The following is a 21361-nucleotide window of genomic DNA, read 5'->3' on the forward strand; positions in this document are numbered from 1 at the left end:
TCTGAAAAATAACATATTCTAAAAATATTTAAGTTGCTTACAAGGAGCAAGGTGTTTTAAAAAGCATAAAATATTGTTATTAAAATACCAGCCAGCTAGGCAATGGTCAAGAAAAAAAAAACATAGTGTTACGTTAGCAGTTAGAGAACTTCATGAGATATAGGCAAATGTTAGATATGAGTATCAAAAGTTAAGAAAACATGCCCCCCATTAACATAGTTTAATAGTTCCTACTACACGCTACAAACTGAACAGTCTACATTATTTAAATATTAAACGTAAGTCCAACTTAGAATGCCAATAAAAGTTTACATAAGTGAAAGCCAGAAATTCTGGGCCACCTACTTTGTAGGCAGAGGGTCTGCAGCATCTCTGACTTGCAAAAAAGTTAGATTATCGATCATGTCGATAGCTGAAACAAAAACAAAATAGAATTGTTGCTTTAAAATTCAGGCATCTCAAGTGTGCGTGGAGCTGATGTGGGCTTCTTTGCCTCCTGAAAATATGAATTGCTAAATAATTCAGGCAAAGCATAAAAAGCATGTATTAAGGTGGGGGGGGGGTCAAGTCTTTTATGGGGTACAACAAATGATACATTCATGTATATGTCCTACACCAGTAAGTAAATGATTAAACAATAAAATACATTGACTGCATGTGAAGTTTGAACAGTAGAAAACATTGATTCTAGATAATATTCTACTGGTGACAAATGTAAGGGTTACGCTACTTTTCCCCAGCTAGGTTAGTATTTTTCTTGACAGTTGCATGGATGTTCAGAACTTTCAGAATACACTTCCTGTTGTGTAGTAGTTGTTAAAAAGGCTGGCTCTTGCATGCCTAAAGAAGTGGCCTCAGTTAAAAGAAAAACATGCTTTCTTATACATAGAGACCTGAACTGCCATATTAAAAATGCTAAAATCCTTCTCATTAATATAGTGATAATGAAGCTTAAAAATCCAGGTAAGAAGAATAGTTTAGCTTCCATTTACATAATGCATGTGTGTACAACAGCTAATGGCATACAAGATACGACGTAGGAATAATTTCTTCTTGGATAAATGGAATATCTGTGATAGTTGTATAACTTAATGTAACCTACAACTTACATATAACTTACAAAATTGACTACATATTCCCGTCACACATGTACCATAGTCTTTTGTATATTTTTACTGCTGCCATCCATATACTCTAGGCCACACACTAAATAAATGACTTGATTTTGATTTTATTTTCAATTTTAAGTGCAGTGTGGTTTGGATGAGTTGGTATAGGTATTACAGGTTGCATACACAATAGCAGTAGAATATGTATTTGAAGCAAAAACCAAAATCTCCTCAATTGGTGGCTTCGGACAGATAGTAGCAGCTGTCTCTCACCCTCTCCAATGCCGAATGACCAGCATCTCTTCCCTTCTTCTCCAAAATGTCCGTTTTCAACTGTCACCGGACATTCCAACGTTCACTCCTCAACTGACAAACAGCCAAATTCAAATGATAAATCTCAGTCAACAGTCCCCATCTTTCCATCTCCCAAGGCAGTGCTTAAACGCCTGCAGCTTTGGGACATGGGAGAGAAAAAGGGGCAGAGGACTGTTTGGGACGGGTCTTTCTCACTGATCTCCATAATGTCTGGGAACAATTAGAAGCTAATCGGAGAAAGGAACAGCAGCCAACTGAAGAAATGGCTGCTTTTAAAGGTCAGCTGGTTCTTCTAGACAAGGCAGGTAGAGCTTGGGCTAGCCATCATTGACCCAGATTGGATCCTGTTATACATGTTACCCTGGAGTTCAGTTATTGGTTGACTTGGCCAGTTAGGAACATCTAGGGATTAGGTAGTGCCTGGGAATTTTATACAGTGTGTAAAAAACTTGGTTGATGATTCCAGTTTTTAGTAATGGATCCAGACAACAGGAACAAAAGGGGTGAAGTTTGATATGTGAGCTTTAAGATCAAATTCAGTGTGTGCATTTGGAACTCCTTGCCGTTGCAAAAGGAGTAGCAGGCTGTTGTCAAATGTGTGCGCTTTTTTTCCTGTCTTTCTTTTAAAGTCAAGGGAAGGAAGGGCTAACCAAGTTTTATAGACAGCCGGTTTGATGTTATGATTGAAGGTACCAGGCTAAAAATTGTGAGTTCTGGTTTTGCCTTTTTTTCATGGCATCCCTTTGGGTGACCTGGGGCCAGTCATGGTCTCTCAGCCCAAGGAAGTTGTTGCTGGCAAGGTACTTCCCCTCCCTCCAGTTGCCAACAATGCTAAGAGTCAAGACTGCCTCAAAAACAAAAGAGAGATTAGGGGGAAATCCCCAAGTTTTCAAAAGGAAGTGGGAGTAAACCATGTTGCTTCTACTTTGGACAGGTTCTCTGAGTTAAATCAGTTTTACTGAGAACCTGTGAAATAAACTGTTTGTAAACATGGCAGGACTTGTTAGTTTTAGAGGCACACCCTGAAGGAAACAATTGACAAGCCGAACAACACAGTTTTGCAAAAATTGTGGAAGGGGTGGTCAGAGTCCACCTGGAGAGATCATTAAAAATAGGCTCTTAGGGGATCAGAGGTGGTGTACTGTTCTGTTAATTTGAATTAGCCATTTATTGGGGGGGGAGGGAAACCAGAGAAACATGCAAAAGAATAATAATAATGTAGACATGGAAACTGAGTGAATCCCTGTGCGTGGAAATTATGCGAGATTTCACAAACCTCCAGTTTGCATTGATGACTCTTGTGAGCCTGAATTCCCTGGAAATAGCAGAACAGGAGTCCTAAAGAAATTATTTTGGTCTGTTAAACTTGGAGGGGTAAGGTGAGGCTTGCTTCCTGTTCTAGTGCAAAAGGGATTGTAATGGCCAGACTTTAAGCCCTTTATCGGAATAACATTTTAAGTGTTATTGCAAATGTCTTTTCTAGAGCTTATAGTTAGGAAAAGACGATTCCTCCTAGAAGCCATAGTTTGCTTATTGCCATGGCTTTTGTGCAGCTCTTAAGAACACTTTGTATTCAGTTTTTTTACCAGTAATCTCATCTGCTGTCTTGCAATAAGAGTCCAACCTTTATTTTATCTATCTAGCAAATTTAATGCGGGCCCTTGGAAGAGAGAAAGAGATGGAGGGAGGAGAAGAAAGGAGAGTCAAGTTGCAGGTGCCTCTCTTTATGGCAGCAATAAGAGGGAATTAAAGTGGAACAAGGAGAAAAGGCCCCAAAACATTAGGAGGAAAGCTGAAAATATCTTGAAAGGACGAGAGAGAAAATGTTGTTGTTGGTTTGTTGTCCGAGCTTGTTGTTTAGTTTCCGGTCACCACACTAGGTAACATCTTCAGAAGGACTTCGGTTGAAGTGTCTTGTTTCAGTTCTCTTCTGCTTTTATTGATCTTATGTGGTCAGTCGGTCACATGACTGGCTGGTCACGCCTTGTGAGGGTCACCTGGTGGTGAGGTCACCCTGGCTGGAGGTCATGTGAGTTGACTGATGGTCAACGCTGTCGTTGGTTGGTCGCACAATTGATCCGACTCCTTACAGACTCGTAGGCTGGTTGCAAATTGATATGTTTGCTTTTTGTTTTTTTTAAATATATATATTTTTTTAACATAATCACCTTGATATTTCGTAAACAGCATGTTGTCTGGGTTATCTTTTACAAATTTTTTATTAATTTTTCAAATAAACATAAACAAATAATACAAATATGGTGCATTTCATTAAAAAAACAAACACATAAAAAGCCTACTCAGTAAGTATTTAGAAATAATCGGCGGTCCCCCCCCCTGCATCCACACTCCCTCAACCTTCCTACCTACTTCCCTCTTCCTTCCTCCCCCTCTTAACCACAACCTCTCCTCTTTCCTCCTTTCCAACTATCCTACACATCCCATCACCTTCTTTTCCACCACCTCGGATGCAGTTTAGGGGTACCAGCCGATCATCTCCTCTTCTTAAAGACAAACATCTACATTATATTTATAAATACACCAAATTTTATATAATTCTATCCCTTCATCCCCTTCCCCCCTCCCCCCCGGACTTCCCAGAATTGAGTACAGGGATAAATACATAACATCCCAAGTCTAAATTAAGCTATCGTATTTACAAACAATCAATAACAATTAGTTTCTATAATTCTGTAATCCACATAGTAGCTTTTCTTGATTTTCTCTTCTTCCAAAATTATTCTCATTTATCACTCTTAAATTAGTACATTTCTTAGTATTTTAATAGATAACGATTGAATATAAACATTTTTCTAGTATTTCTACAAGTAACAACCACATCAATGTGAAGCTTCTTTTGTAATTAATCATCTTAATCACCTTATCATAGATCCTGTTTTTAAAGTTCTTATTTACATTTATTTTCCCCACAATCTTCGAAAACATTTTTACCTGCTAAGATTTTCTTAGAGTTAATTACACTTAAGTATTTAAGTCTTTTTCCTCATACAAGCCATCCCAACAATTTTACATTTCTCATATCTTAAAACAAAAACCAAAAAAAAGGAGAAGAAAAAAAAGAAGGAAATGATATACTACTCGAAAAACATGTCCCTCTTAAGCTAAAATACATTTATGTCCCAAAAAATTGCTATTCTTTTTAACCATATTCAAACAAATATTTAATCTTTAAATATTCCGTCCAATAAATCCACAGCTAATCTTTTAGAACTATTCAAAAACATTCTTATTAACTGAAATTTTCTCAAAATCCATTACCTTTGATATCTAAAACATTGATGTTTATTGATTAACCTGTTGGTCGAGAGAGGAAATTCTGATTGATGGCGATGAATGTAAGTGATTCAGAAAGAAAAGGAAGGTGGTGGCTTCACGTGTTTTGGCTGTTAAACTTTTATTAGGAAAGGAAAAGGGTGGATGAGCAACTCCAAAACAAGAAAAAGGAGGTGGAGGTCAGCATGAGCCTTTAATTTGGAGGAATGGAAACGTTATTTATAACAGAAAACTGTGCTAGATTTATCACCATTAAGAATGAAGTGGTGGTTTAGGGACCATTCACATTCCTTCCTGTGGTCCTCCTGGAAAATATGAAATGGAGTTCGTAAATTCTCTTTGCCTCCGTTTTGCCATGGACCTGAATGTCGCCTGAAGTCCTCGCTTTGACTTTAATGTACAAATGCCCATCAGGGACACTGGAAAAGCCACTGGGCTAGATCTCTGGAGCTGAAGATCTGTGGCAGAGCTGCCCCATGACCGGATTGCCCTCAAGTCTAGTTCGATTGCAAAGGGGATCCATGTATTGGGGTCTGTCACAGACTCCAATTTCAGAGAAAAAAACTTTTGGGACTCCTTTGTAATGGAGGGGACAGCACTGTGTCTATGGAGAGAGGGGATCAGATTTCCCAGCTAATTCTGGAAAAGCTACGATTTGCCCAGTAAAAGGGATAGATGGGCCGAAAGATAACACATTAAAGGGTCCTGGTGGATTGATGTCCACAGGGGGGAAAAAAGGCTGGAACAAAAAAACCAGATAGTAAACTAGGACAGAAGTGCTCAGAGTAAACCTGTGACTGTTTTTAACTATCTCCTAAATGAATCTGCCATGGATCTGGGGTATGGAGTAGCTTTGTGTAGATCATTGGGGTCACAAAGAGTTCTAGCATGAGTTTGCCTCAATAAACGATCATTGGATTTGTTCTCTTTTACCAGTACGTGGGCATTTGTTTCTCGGACACCAGTCGCTGATGTCCCAGTTGCAGTAAATGAGGGCAGTAAATTCTCCGCCTGCTAACCAGGAAGGTGTGCCAGGAAGCAAGAAGGCTACGTCTCCCTCCTGCACCCGCAGTTTACGAAAACAAAGCAGAGCCATCGAACACCCAGAAGTTGCTGGAAGAATTCAATCACGGGTTTTCAGGATGGAGCCCAACGATGGCCAATATTTAAAATTTGGGCATAGCATGCCAATGATGTATATTTTGTGCCTTAACGTTAACGGACTATGTACAATTTATTACTCGGAAATGTAAAATTCATGCAAAGCAAAAATATGAAAGGAAATTAAAATATTTCAGGGGTGGAATGTAGGGGCAACGCGGAAGACCATTGTTATTTCGAGGAGTTTAGTGACATATTTTGAGTTCCTCTTCATATTAAGAAAAGATTAGAGAGTGCAGCTCGTTTTGAGCAAACCCACTTGTTTTTTTATTACTTTTGTTGACTGAATAAGGGAGAAGGGAAGGAATATTCAGGTAGCTTCAAAGCTTTTCCGGATGTAAAAGTCTCAGACTTTCGATTCCTATCCAGAGTCATATACCAACCGTTCAAGGCCAGGTCTTGCAGTCTCCTGACCATAACAGGGCCATGAAGTCATGGTGCCAGGTTTTGATAAAAACTTTGGGATGGTTGCTGTTTGAGGGGAGAGTTTGCATGATTGACAGTGGCTCCAGCAGGTCCCAGGAACCAACATCAGAGTTCTTTATCTGTCATTGTCAGCCATTCAGTTGTCTCTGACCCTCGGCCACTGTACGGATCAGCATTCTCCATGCCCCTCTGTCTGTCTGGCACTGCCTCCTTCAGATCTCTATTCAGAAGAGTGTATATTGTGAGTATTAAATACTGTAAGTACTTACTTACAATAGGAAATGAATTATTTTGTAATCGTACAATGAAAAGTAAAACCATAACACGATACGGTAAATAAACATAAAGAATAATCAAATAGGGAACAATGAAAATAACAGTATAAAAGCCAGCATCCACCATGTGATATACAGTATATAATATAACATTTAATAGAAAATCTAGTTAAACAATACAGTGGTGCAGAACATTGTTCAATACTATTTTTTAAACTGATAAGAACAGAGTCTACATTTGAACTGAGCCAAAATGCGCCAAGAAGCCTTTTTTTTCATGCTGGTTTATGACCACATAAAGAATAGTTGTCAACACTGTTTTTTTCTCATTTGGGGTGAGATAGATGGGTGAGGTGAATTGAGCCACAACACTCTGGGGCTCATTCTGGGAGTGAAAGTTATTTTCTGTAATTTATTTTGCTAGCTATTAATATTTTATTTGATTTATCTATATCACACTGTTTTGTTTTATATTTGGCTGGTCTTTGACCAAAGAAATATTATTGATTGATAGATCTCGTAGGCCAACAGAAACGAGCCCCCCCAAATTTCTTGGAGCAATATCTTCATGTGTTTATGAGATGTGAAGACAAGACCTCACTTTCTGGCTCCTCCCACAGGGAGCTGCGGTCTTCAAGATTCCCCTCTCAGGTGGGTCCACAGCCATCCAAAAGTTATTTCGGGTCATTCCTAAATGCCCCTATTCAAATCCAGGGAGCAAGGCTGCCAAAGAACCAGCTCTGGCAGCAAACACAGCAGATTGTGGGTAAGAGAAAAAAAAATCTCTTACCCTTCAGCAGCCATCTTGGGGTTGAGTCCTCAAGGTCATTGGATCTTGAGCCAAAAATATTTCTTTGGGCAGCATCCTCAGGTCTTCAGTGAATTCCTCACAGTGGACGTATCTGTTGTCTGGATGAGTGCTGTGCAGATAACGGGCTCTCCAGATTCCAATCCACACCACGCCAGGATTCATGCTGTCCTGATTTTCCATTTGCCATGTTCTCCAACGTTTAACAGTTGTTGAAGTAATATAGAAAACCCTTCCCAACATACCAAATAAACTACCACCTAACTGGATCCCATTAGTCCAGGCTGATCCTTTTGTAAGCGCACATTCCTTTTCACTTGGTGGTGGCCAAATGAGGGTTCATAGGTCCTGTGGATAAACAAAATCAGATGATAGCACAACAGATGCTGATACCATGAGGCAGACCCTTGCAAATTAGTACACAAATAACCTAAAGGAGTGAAAGACTTCTGCCATTCACTGCATTGGGAGTGCATGTCCCTCCCCTCTGATTTCTTAGCAGCATAAATTAATTAACCTATCAGATTAATAGGGCTCTGGGGGTGTGATTCAGAAGGAAAGGAACTGGCGGCTTTGTGTGTTTTAAGAGCTCGATACTTAGGGTGATGATGGTCATTTAGACTTCTGTGTTGCCCATCTGCTGAGGCAACTCAAATGTTCAAATTTGCAATCTGCACTTATCGGCATGCATTAACTAATATAATCGGGACTTCCTTAGTGTCCTTAAGCACTTGATTACAAGTTGATTTGTGATGAAATTGTTATTTACGTCTATACAGTCTACAGATGCACAGCCTACTCTTTGCCTCGGATTTTGAATGTCGCCTGAAGTCCTCGCTTTGGCTTTAATGTACAAATGCCTGTCAGGGACACTGGAGAAGTCACTGGGCTAGATCTCTGGAGCCGTAGATTTGTGGCAGAGCTGTCCCAGTTTGGCTATAAAGGGGATCCAGGAGTTAGGGGATGTCACAGATCCCGATTTCAAAGAAAAAAAAATAGGATGTCCTGTGTAATGGAGGGAACAGCACTGTGTCTGGGGATCGGATTGCCCAGCTAATTCTGAAAAAGTTACAATTTGCCCAGTAAAAGGGATAGATGGCTCAAAAGACAATACCTTAAAAGTCTACAGATGTTGAGTCATCTGGGCTGGGCTCAGGATCCTCTTTTTCCCAGAGGTGGATGATCACCAAAGAACCAGAATGCAGACCAATCTCGATTGCTGTCGGAGGTTCGTCTACTGGGAACAAAATATTTTTTTCTCTGCATTTGCCAAATGCTTTTATTCGAAATAATCAGAACAGCGCCCGCCAGGAAGAACGTTACAATAGTAAAGCCAAATTAAATGGCAGCTCCAACCTCCTGCTCCTTGGGAAGTGCAGATATGTTGAAAGCCCAAGGAAAGCTAACCATTGTCTTCAATAAGATGGAATTCAAGTTCCAGGAAATTGGAACGAGGACTAGGAGTCCTGATAAAAAAGCTCATAAGACCTCCGGGGTTAAAAAAAGGTGAGCAAAGCTTTTTTGTGTGTCATGTCTTTGTCAGTCATGCATAAGGCGAAGATCATAAAGCACATCACCACAGGTCCCAAAGTGACTCCCAAGGTCATTAGATCTTGAGCCAAAAAAATTGGATGGGCAAGATCCTCCTGTGTTTTATGAATCTCCCACAATGGTGGTATCTGGTTTCTGGATGTCTTCTCTGGAAAAGTAGGCATTTGGAAAGACTCAGGAAACCGAATGACTCTGTTATCCAAAATAGAATGCATGTTCCAGAAAATTGGAATTAACACCATGATTCCTGCTACAAAGTTCAGAAGGTGAACACTAAAAAAGATGAACTTTTTTTTTCTGATGGCTTTGACAACATCCCCAAAGGCAAAGCTCACGAGGGTGATGGCCACAGCTTCGACAGTGCAAGTCAAGGTCATTAGATCTTGAGCCAAAAATATTTCTTTGGGCAGCATCCTCAGGTCTTCAGTGAATTCCTTACAGTGGATGTACCTGTTTTTGGGATGAGTGCTGTGCAGATAATGGGCTCTCCAGATTCGGATCCACACCATGCCAGGATTCATGCCATCCTGACTTTCTATGTGCCACATTCCCCAATGTTCGTTGGCTGATGCAGTAATGCACAAAACCCAAGACAAGATACTAAATAACCACCTAACTGGGCCTTATTAATCCAGGCTAACCATTTTGTAATCACTGATTCTTTTTCACTTAGTAGTTGCTCATTAAGTGCTGTATTGGTTCTGTAGGATTCCTGAAATCAAATCAAAAGAAAATAGTGCATCATGTATTTATACTATTATGCAGACCCTCGCATACTAATAAATGAATAATCTAGAGGTGTGAAAGACTTCCATCTTTCATCCCATTGGGAGTAAGTTTCCTTCCCATCTGATTTCTTAGCAATATACATTTATTGATGTATTTATTTATGAAATGTATACACCACCCATTTTAACTCTCTAAGTGAAGTCTGAGCAGTTTACAAGTAAAAATAAATAAATGCTTTTCCTCATTCAAAAATCTGAAAAATAACATGTTCTAAAAATATTTAAGTTGCTTATGATAAAACTTAATAAAATATATTGTTATTAAAACACCAGTCAATTAGCCAATGATTAAGAAAAAAGCAAAGTGTTATGTTATCAGTTACAGAACTTCGTGAGATGTAGACAAACCCCAGACATGTTATATTTATCTAAAGTTACAAAATCCTGTCTTCTACATTAACATATTTTAATAATTCTTTTTACCCACTACAAACTGTATATATTATTTAAATATTATAAATCTATGCCAATAAAAGTTCACATAACTGGAAGCCAGAAATCTGTAACCAAAGGGTCTTCATTACCTCTGATTCGCAAAAGACTTAGATTATCAACCATGTTGGTGACTATAAGTTTGCTGAAACAAAACCAAGATGAAATAGTTTAGCTTTCATTTATACATTGTATGTGTGCGTAATTCCTAACGACACACAAACAAGGATACGGCGTGGTTTAATACTTCTTTCTATGCACCGCAAACTGAACAGTCTACATAAGTATTAAATATAAATCCAACGTAGAATACCAATGAATGTTCACATAACGAAACCAGAAATCTGGGCCATTTGCCTTATGTCCATAATATCTCTCAACTTTTCCATTTCCACTCGATTTAGTAAAATGGACTTAAGACATTTTGGGGGCTAAGTGTGTTGAAAAGAAAACAAAGTAGCTTTTATTTTTACAGGTGCATCTTTGTACAATCCCTAATTTTATTTATTAGTAAAATTTATAGGCCACCCATTTTACCTTAAGGTTGGGGGGATCCTGGGAATTGAAGTCCACACATCTGAAAGTTGCTGGAATTGAGAAGCATTGTTCTCAATTACTCTCTCCCTTTGGGACTGTCAGAAGAATAATTTGAGGTTTCAGCTTGAGCTGAGGTTGCACAAGAATAAATAAAAATGAAATCCAGAGAGCTGTGGGGAAAGGAGAAATATTTATTTCCCCAAAGCAAAAGGGTTTGCCTTGGGGGCAGCTGCATAGAAATGGGGTACAGTAAGATTGTTTTATAGGGGAATTTGTCCTGAGTATGGAATATGTGCATATGTGCTGATTCTAGGGTGACACTTGCGGGATGTGGCTGTTATGACGTTTATTCTTGTGAACACGCAGTTCCTCTGGGAGACCAATTTAAATAACTGTATTTGTGTTTATAGACCTTATCCTTTGATGTGTGGATTAGGTTGGGGGCTTGAGGAAGTTTGAGTAAAAGATTTCCCCTGTTTGCTATTTTATTTGATTAGCTTAGTTTCAGTTTGATTGTCAATTATCTAGTGGAGACATTGATTCTTAGTCCATTGTGGATTCTGTTAATATTTTAAGGGAAGCTGGAAACAGTATGAAGAATAAAATATATATTTTATATAAAACTTCCCACTGGACTGATCCTAATGTTTTCCCCTTCTTCTCTGTAAAAGGAGACAAAAAAAGGGCTGCTGGCATCTGAGCCCCATGTCAACATCCCTCCTGCATTTTGTCTAGCTGTGTTTTCCCTCTCATTGAAAGCCTGCAAACTGATCTGTTGTTCTCATGTTCCCGTTAGGCCATTTTCACCCTTGTTTATTATGTTTTCTAACTGAATTATATGTTTTGACCTGCAGAGAGCAATTTGCAAAGAGACATTTTAATTGAGAAAAACTTAGAAGAGTTCTTTTGACACCCAAAGCTAATAGAAGTCAGGCTTCTTGCGCCTGATTCAAACACAGAGTAGAGCTCAGTTAATCATACTTTGGGATACATAATTATTTCAAAATTACTTATAGTTTCCTGTCATTCAAATTAGAACAGAAGAAAAAAAGAAAAAATTAAGCTTGCTATACATGAAATCCACAGACCTAGCTGGTGTTTTGCATGAACTAGGAAAGTCTCAAAGAAATGCTTTTCAGATTTTTATAAAGATTTTTTTCTTTTTCTGAATACCTTAGCAACGTCTTTTAAACAGTTTCAAGAGTTCAATTGTGATTTCCCACTGAATGTAAAGACATAAAGAGCCATTGAATTGTTATTCCAGGAAAGTAGGACCCAAGGCTTAAGCATAATAGTGTTCATGAATACCTACGGTATTAATAGCAGTAATCTGCCAGTAACATTTTGGCTTTTGCAAATCTAAAAGGAAAGATCCTTTAAATAATCAGCCACGTACTCAACAAAACCCTATTATAAAGAATCTATAATAATTTATCTGAATAGGAATTCACTTTCCTTCATTCTAATGTTGGGGAACCAGTGGCCCTCCAGAGGTTGTTGCATAATAATTCTGAATATTCTTCACAGTTGACCCTGATGGGGGAAGTTTTCCAAAGTTGAGGAGCTGGGCTAACCTAGCCTGTTTTATAAACCATCTATGTTTCAGCTGGAACTAAGAACACCCAGAGAATGGGAATCTTATAGGTTCTTAAGTTTCCCAAGAAACCAGTTGAGGAACAAATATATACTGGAATATTAATTCTTTGAACCTTCATCCTACTCTTCCAGGGGTTCCTGTGGAAAACACTAAATGGTTGAGAATGGCAGCTGGTGTCTTCTCTTTGCCTCTTTTTTTGACTCCCTTTTCCTCACTGGAAAAACTCTGGAGCTGTAGCAGAGCTGACCGGATTGCCCTCAAGTCTAGTTGGATTGCAAAGGGGATCCATGTATGGGGGACTGTCACAGACTTCAATTTCAGAGAAAAAAACTTTTGGGGATCAGATTGTCCAGCTAACTCTGGAAAACCTACGATTTACCTAGTAAAGGGGGTAGATGGGCCAAAAGATAATACCTTAAACGTCCAGGTGGATTGATGTCCACAGGGGGAAAAAAAGCTGGAACAGAAAAACAGATAGTAAACTTGGACAAAAGTGCTCAGAGTAAACCTGTGACTCTTTTTAACTATCTCCTAAATGAACGTCTTTCTGAACCTGCCATGGATCTGGGGTATGGAGTAGCTTTGTGTAGGTCATTGGGGTCACAACGAGTTCTAGCATGAGTTTGCCCAATAAACGATCATTATAGTGCTTAGATTTGTTCTCTTTTACCAGTACATGGGCTTTTTTTTGGGGGGGGGACACCATCGCTGATGTCCCAGTTGCAGTAAATGAGCACAGTAAATTCTCCACCTGCTAACCAGGAAGGTGTGCCAGGAAGCAAGAAGGCTACGTCTCCCTCCTGCACCCGCAGTTTACGAAAACAAAGCAGGGCCATCGAACACCCAGAAGTTGCTGGAGGAATTCAATCAAGGGTTTTCAGAATGGAGCCCAACGATGGCCAATATTCTGAGTTTGTCATAACATCTAATAAGCATTTTTCTAATGGCTCTATTGATGCATATGTCAGATGTAAAAGTTAAATAATTTTATGTAAAGGTAAAATTTAATATTTAGAGACTTGGAATTCATGCAAAGCAAAAATATGGAAAGAATTTAAAATATTAGATTTCCCCTTCATATTAAGAAAGGTCTAGACATTTATAGCTCATTTTTTGAGCCAACCTCCTTTTTTTTTTTTTTTTTTTTTTTACTGAATAAAGGAGAAGGGAAGGAATATTCAGGTAGCTTCAAAGCTTTTCCAGCTACCGTATATAAGTCTCAGTTTTTTTTTTCCTATCCAGAATCAGGTGCCACCCATTCAAGGCCAGGTCTTGCAGTCTCCTGACCATAACAGGGCCATGAAGTCATGGTGCCAAGTTTTGATAAAAATGATGCGTCAGAGCTGCCATCATACCCTTGAGCTCCGCATTCGTTAGATGCCAGTCCATGAACTATGCGGGAAAGGAGCCAGATGGCGGGGGGGGGGAACTTAACTACTCATCCTACCTTCCAGAGGTACCATCTCAAGATGAATCCCTGGGAATGGAATGGAATGGCTCTCAACTAGCTCGCTGTTGAAGTGATTCAAATTTAACTGGGCACTGAGGGAACTGCAAGGGGAAGGGACTGGAGGGGCAAAGTTAACCGGGAAACTTTGGGGCACGAACCTCAGTTCTGGCTTTGCTATACTGTGAACTACTTGGCTTTTAGTGAAGTGTACCTTTCGGTCCTAATGGAATTGAAGATTTTTCTTGCCTAAAGGTCCAAGTTGGGGCAGGTCTAACACTGTTAGACTGGACTCCCGTCTGTCAGAAATGGTGTAGGGTCTCCTGCTTGGGTGGGAGATTGGACTAGATGACCTGCTAAGTCCCTTCCAACTATTCTATTCTATTCTATTCTATTCTATTCTATTCTATTCTATTCTATTCTATTCTTCCATAATTCTATTCTATTCTATTCTATTCTATTCTATTCTATTCTATTCTATTCTATTCTATTCTATTCTATTCTGTGGGATTGTTATTTTGTTGAGACTTTCTACAACAGAACCTATCTCTGTATACGGTGGAAAAATTGGTCAACTTGGGGTATCTGTGCTGTCATTAAGGGGCTCCTGGCAGCTTATAAGAGATTTGGCTATCATCTGGCTTGGTATGTATGACTTTTATGTTATTATTTGTAACTTGTTTGCTTCCGCTAATAATAAAGCTTAGAATCCCTTCATTGACTGCTGTCTTTATTGTCTCTGGATCCAAAAGAACCAATTGCTTTGGCATTTGATTATTGGAATGGCTTACCTTCAAAAGTTGTAGTTCCTCCATCATTGGAGGCTTTTACAAAGAGACTGGAGAACTACTTGTCTGGAATAGTATAGGATCTCCTGCTTGAGCATAGGGTTGGACTAGAAGACCTCCAAGGTCCCTCACAACTCTATTATTCTGTTATTCTAACAAGCTATAATCAGCTCTGATGGAACAGATTTGGTAGTTTGAGCAGGAGTGTATGAGCATAGTGTGGTAGCTTCCCAGAGTACTCCATTTTATGATAAAATCAACTAATCACACAGAATCACAAAACATCATGAAAAGCTAGCACAACTGAAAACAATGGACATCACCACAGGAGTAGCTGGACCGTCCCCTCTCCGAATCGTACAAGCAGCTTTCTTAAAGAAAAATTCCTGCAGCCTTGGGGTGCTAGAAAACTCTCAGCTCCATTTGGAATGGGTAAGAAAGAAACATTTAAAAAAAAGGCAGAGATTTTTGGATAATTATGGTAAAGAAAATTGGCTAGAAGGGGAACTTTTAATTATTATCAACTGAAACTTTGGGCTTTTTTTGGTGATAAGAAAAATAAAAGTTTAAAAAATGGGCAACAAATATTGTTGGGCAACAAACCCCAGGTGAAATTTGTCACTGCAATCTTGAAGCCAATTATAACACGTATTGCCAAATCTTTTTTTTCCCTGAAATTTGGCCAGGAAGCAAAATTAACCCTATTAAATTATTCCAAAAAGCCCCATTCTTAAGCCCTTGGTGACACTTGGTATGCATTTTACAGCAAGCATTAAAAGGAATGTTGAAGCTTGCACAGCTTAGTACTAAAAATGAAAAAGAAGCTATAGCAATTGTTTTATTCTGAATAAATTTGCCACTGATGTTTGCATTTTTGCCCTTTAAATATTGCTCAACATGGAGTAATAACCTAGTTGTTAACCATAGGATAATTACTGCAATACTGTAAGCTAATAGAATAGCAGAATAGAAGAATTGGGAGGTACCTTGGAGGTCTTCTAGTCCAACCCCCTGCTGAAGTAGGAGATCCTATACTACTTCAGATAAATGGTTGTCTATTCTCTTCTTAAAAGCCTCCAGTGATGGAGCACCCACAACGTCTGAAGACCAGTCATTCCACTGGTTGATTGTTCTAACTGTTAGGAAATTCCTCCTTAGGTCTAGGTTGTTTCTCTCCTTGGTTAGTTTCCATCTTTGACTGGATTGATTGGACATATGAACAAATTTATTTATTTATATTTGTAGCCCACTTTTATTTTGTAAATAACTCAAGGATATATAACCAAATACTCTTCCTCCTCTTCCTTCCTCCTCTTTTCCCCACAACAATCCTGTGAGGTGGGTTGGGCTGATTCAAAACCACTCAGGTGGCTTTCAACCCCCCCCCAAAAAAAAAAACTAAGGCAGGTTTCGAACTCATGATCTCCTGGTCTTCAGATTGGTGCCTTGACTATTACACCAAAGTGTCTGATACTTTATTTGATGAGTCTTTAAAAGCTTTATTGATGCTTTCTGACATACCTGATGCATTTTATTTTACTGAAGTAGAGGATCAATATTCCAGAATCAAGTCTTGTCTTAAGTTTTTAAAGCTGTTTGAATCTTCTTCGGAGTGAGAAGATGACTTAGATGACAAAGTGTTCACCTCCAGCCCATCTCCGTCTTCTCCACTGCTGGCTCTTGGTTTTCAGCTCTTTCCTGTACATTTTGATCCCTTTGGTTTGTTGTAAAGCATCTTCTCTGAACATTTTGTACTTCTAAATTGCTTTAGGAGGGAATTCGGTGGAGATAAACAGTTGATCCTAGCCTAAAGAAGCAGGTTGAGGGTCATGCGAGATATTCAACACACTGAGAGTATACACCACATCTATCGGCCTTGTCTGTTTTGTTTGTGTATAAATGTATATGGTAATTCGAAAGGAAAGATGGGGACTATTGACTGAGATTCCTCACTGGAATTCCGTCGTTTGTCAGTTGAGGAGTGGCAGTTGGAATGTCCGGTGACAGTTGAAAATGGACGTTTTGGAGGAGAAGGGAAGAGATGCTGGTCATTCAGCACTGGAGACGGTGAGAGACAGCTGCTATAGTATCTGTCCGAAGTCACCAACTGAGGAGATTTCGGTTTTTACTTCAAATGTAATTCCACTGCTTTTGCGTAAGCTCCTTTTTACAATGACACCTGCTCATTCAAGCCACACTGCACTTAAAGTTGTTGAAGTTCAAAAAACTCTGGTACAATATAGAAGAATCATTTGTGAAAAACTATTACAGATATTCTAATTATCCAAGAAGAAATTCTTCCTACTATGTTGTATCCTTGTTTGTGTGCCATTAGGGATTATGCACACATGCATTTCATCTTGGTTTTGTTTCAGCAAACTTATAGTCACCAGCATGGCTGATAATCTAAGTCTTTTGTGAATCAGAGGTACTGAAGATCCTTTGGTTACAAAGAAAGTGGCCCAGATTTCTTGCTTCCAGTGATGTGAACTTTTATTGGCATGGATTTATAATATTTAAATAATATATACAGTTTGTAGTGGGTAGAAAGAATTATTAAAATATGTTAATGTGGAAGACAGGATTTGTAACTTTAGATAAACATAACATGTCTGATGTTTGTCTACATCCCATAAAGTTCTGTAACTGATAACATAACACTTTGCTTTTTTCTTGATCATTGGCTAATTGACTGGTGTTTTAATAACAATGATGTTATTAAGCTTTAAGCTTTATCGTCAGCAACTTAAATATTTTTAGAACATGTTATTTTTCAGACTTTTGAATGAGGAAAAGCAGCATATTTTTTTTACTTGTAAACTGCTCAGACGTCACTTAGAAAATTAAAATGGGTGGTGTAAACATTTCATAAATAAATATATCAGTAAATGTATATTGCTAAGAAATCAGATGGGAAGGAAATTTACTCCCAGTGGAATGAATGTTGGAAGTCTTTCACACACCTAGATTATTCACTTATTAGTATGCGAGGGTCTGCATAATAGTATAAATACATGATGCACTATTTTATTTTGATTTGATTTCAGGAATCCTACAGAACCAATACAGTACTTAATGAGCAACTACTAAGTGAAAAAGAATCAGTGATTACAAAATGGTTAGCCTGGATTAATAAGGCCCAGTTAGGTGGTTATTTAGTATCTTGTCTTGGGTTTTGTGCATTACTGCATCAGCCAACGAACATTGGGGAATGTGCCACATAGAAAGTCAGGATGGCATGAATCCTGGTGTGGTGTGGATCTGAATCTGGAGAGCCCATTATCTGCACAGCACTCATCCCGAAAACAGGTATATCCACTGTAAGGAATTCACCGAAGACCTGAGGATGCTGTCGAAGAAATATTTTTGGCTCAAGATCTGATGACCTTGACTTGCACTGTAGGAGCTGTGGCCATCACCCTCGTGAGCTTTGCCTTTGGGGATGTTGTCAAAACTGTCAGTCAAAAAACTTTCATGCTAACCTTGTTTAACGTTGGAGGGCTTCTGAGTTTTTTTATTAGGAATCATGGTCTTAATTCCAGTTTCCTGGAACCCACCCTGTATTCCATCTTGGTTAATTCAGCCATTATGTTTCCCAAGACTTTTAAAATGCCTACGATTCCAAAGCACCAGGAGGTTGGTGGTCCTATTTATGTTGGCTATAGTGCTGTCTTTTCATTCCTAGTGAGTGGCATTATAAAAAGTGTTTTGCAAAAACATGCAGACAAGGAGGTCTCGTCCCCAGCAGATGTATCACTGACGACTCAATGTTGTACAAATTTTGGTTCCTCAGTGATAATTAACATGCAAAACAGAGGAGCCTGAGCCCAGTGACGATGAGTTAACATCTGTACATTATGTGGATATAAATAAAGCTTCGTCACAATCTATTCATCCTCAACTGCTTGAGGATGCTCAGAAAGTGATATCGGTTACTCCATTCCAGTAAACACAAACTGCTAATGTTTGTTTACTCAATTGTATTATATTTCCACTTTTCATTTTACCATTGCAAAATAATTCATTTCTTACTGCAAATAAATGCTATGTATAACCAATACTATGAATAAATAAATACTGGATGGTGTGTTACTCTTGCAAAGATGATCTTTGGAGTCCCTTCCAACTTCACAATTCAAGGATTCTATGTCTTCTGAGGTTCTAGGCTTGATTCCACCCAACCAGTCTAGCCCTTGACTCCCTCGGGATGTCTCTGCGGATGAGGTCAAAGAAGTCAAGATTTTGTCCACTAGCATGTGAATAAAGTCCTACCCACCCACCCACCCACCTATTTTTTTTTTTTACAAAAGAAACAAAATGGGTTGGTCTTTGATTGCATGGTTATGGCTGCCAACTTTCTTGACCCCTTTCCTTGAGCTCCGTGGGACTTCCTTTAACCTAATTAGACAAAAATTGACTTTCCCTTGCTCAGTGGACAGGACTAAAACAGAAGGTGGCGGCTGGAGCAAAGTCAGGAAGCATGAAATAAAGCCGGAGAGCAACAGGAAAACTATTGTGGATCAAACCAAATAAACAGGGACTTCCTGTCTAGGGAGACCCAAGAGCCATCTTGACTGGATGGAGACATTCCACAGTCCTAAAAATACTTCACTGACTGTAAAAGTGCTCCAAATAGCATCCCTTCTAGACAAGACAGAGCCAGGGATTCTCGACAGCGTGGAAGTGGGGGTCCTGACGCACTTTTTCTTGGCCATGTATTCTTTAGGCTTATCCTGCCTCTTGCATGTAGTGTAAGACTGGGACAGTCCCATTCATAATATCATATATCATTGATATAACTATTACAAACAGTCTGAAGTTTGGGAATCTGCTGGAATGGGAGGGGATATTAGCTCAGAGTTGGGGTGACTTTGGTTAGACAAATTCACAAAGGAGAAGATTGTCCATTGCAATCATTCTTGTCATGGTGCAATGATGGGGCCTCCAGCAAAAAGACCACACGTGGAATATTGCATTCAGTTTTGGTCACCATGATATAAAAAAAGATGCTGAGACTCTAGAAGGAATGCAGAGAATAGCAACAAAGATGATTAAGGGACTAGAGGCTAAAACATATGAGGAATAATTGCAGGAATTGGGTATATCTGGTTTAATGAAAAGGACTAGGGGTGATATCATAGCACTGTTCCAATATTTGAGGGGCTGCCGCAAAGAAGAGAGTCAACCTATTTTACAAAGCACCAGAAGATGCGACAAGAAGTAATGGATGGAAACTAACCAAGGAGAGAAGCAATCTAGAACTAAGGTGAAATTTCCTGACAATTAGAACAAGTAACCAGCGGGATGAGTTGCCTCCAGAAGTTGTGGGTGCTCCAAAACTGGAGGTTTTTTAAAAGAGACTGGCCAGCCACTTGTCAGGAATGGTCTAGGGTCTCCTGCTTGAGCAGGGGGTTGGACTAGAAGATCTCCAAGGTCCCTTCCAACTCTGTTATTCTGTTAATCCCTAAAGACCAGCTATGAGGCATCAGCAGCAGTACTACTGCCTTGAATTCCTGCTCCATCATCAAATCTTTATTCAGTCATAGACCAGAGTGAGCTTACAGAAATTGCAGTTAATTATAATAAAATGCAAGACAAAAGAAATGTATATATTCATATGTATAAATATGTTAAAATATTTAAGAGAAGTTTGAATCAAACCTATGGCATAAAGTGCAGATTACTGAGCGGTACTTGGCTGTAGTTGTTGGAGAAATGGAGTCAGATTGTTCTGCTAATAGCATGTTAAGATAGAACAAATCAGAATGAATGGGGTATTTAATACAAAATGGAAATAATAACTCCTGCATAGAGGGGACAATACAGCATAACATGTTCCAACAATTCAATTATTCCACCATCACATGGACACAGTCTTTGTTCAAAGGGTTTTTTTTAAACCTCCTTCAGTAACGGCAGTTGGAAGGGTGTGGACTTTCTTGAGGAGCAGGTGCTGAACTTCTGGACTTGATCCTCTCCAGGTCCCTCATGGAATATACTGGATTTGGAGCTCTGAGAATTGGTTATGTCTGCTTTCACAAAATGGCTGCTCCAGGATGGGCTTGCCATTACTCAAAATGGCTGCCATCGTGGACATGGCCAGAGCCAATATATCCATTGTCCAGGAGGCCCATTGATTAATCTTTTCTTTGTTAAACCTTGGCTTGGTCTCTACCACCCAAACTTACCTTTTTCTACTTTCTGAATAAATAGGAACTCTTTCAGGAAAAAATATTAATGATCTGCAAAGTCAATCTTAGAAATAAAACTGTTATGAGAAGCTAGAATCTCATTTCACAGCATGTCCAGGGAAGAGGTCAAACAAGTCAAAAGAATGGCCACAACTACACAAAGAAAGCCCTGTTCTCCTATTAGGTATGTTGCGACCATCCCCTTGACTTATTTGGTTTTCCCATGACACCCTGACCATTTTCCAAGATCTTAACAGAATAACAGAGTTGGCCAAAATTTTTGCAAAAATTTTATAATCCACATTCAACAAGGAAATAGGTCTATAATCTTTAAGTTCCAAAATTTCTTTGTCATCTTTCGGTATCAAAGATATAAAGGCTCTTGTCCATGACTGAGGTATTTGTTCTCCCAACATAATTCTATTGAATAAAGTTTTTAAAGATTGTAGCAATGTAGCTGACAATGACTTATAATAAATTGCTGTTAAACCATCCGTCCCAGGAGCTTTGCCAACTTTCAGTTGTTTAATTGCATTTAAAATTTCATCTGTTGTAATCTCATCATCCATGATTTTCTGCTGTTCCAATGTAAGTTTATATATAGGTGAAGATTGTAAATATTTATCAATATCTTTACTATTT

This window comes from Protobothrops mucrosquamatus, unplaced genomic scaffold (assembly GCF_001527695.2).
Source record: "Protobothrops mucrosquamatus isolate PMUCROS unplaced genomic scaffold, P.Mucros_1.0 scaffold19, whole genome shotgun sequence".
NCBI classification, from domain to species: Eukaryota; Metazoa; Chordata; class Lepidosauria; order Squamata; family Viperidae; genus Protobothrops; species Protobothrops mucrosquamatus.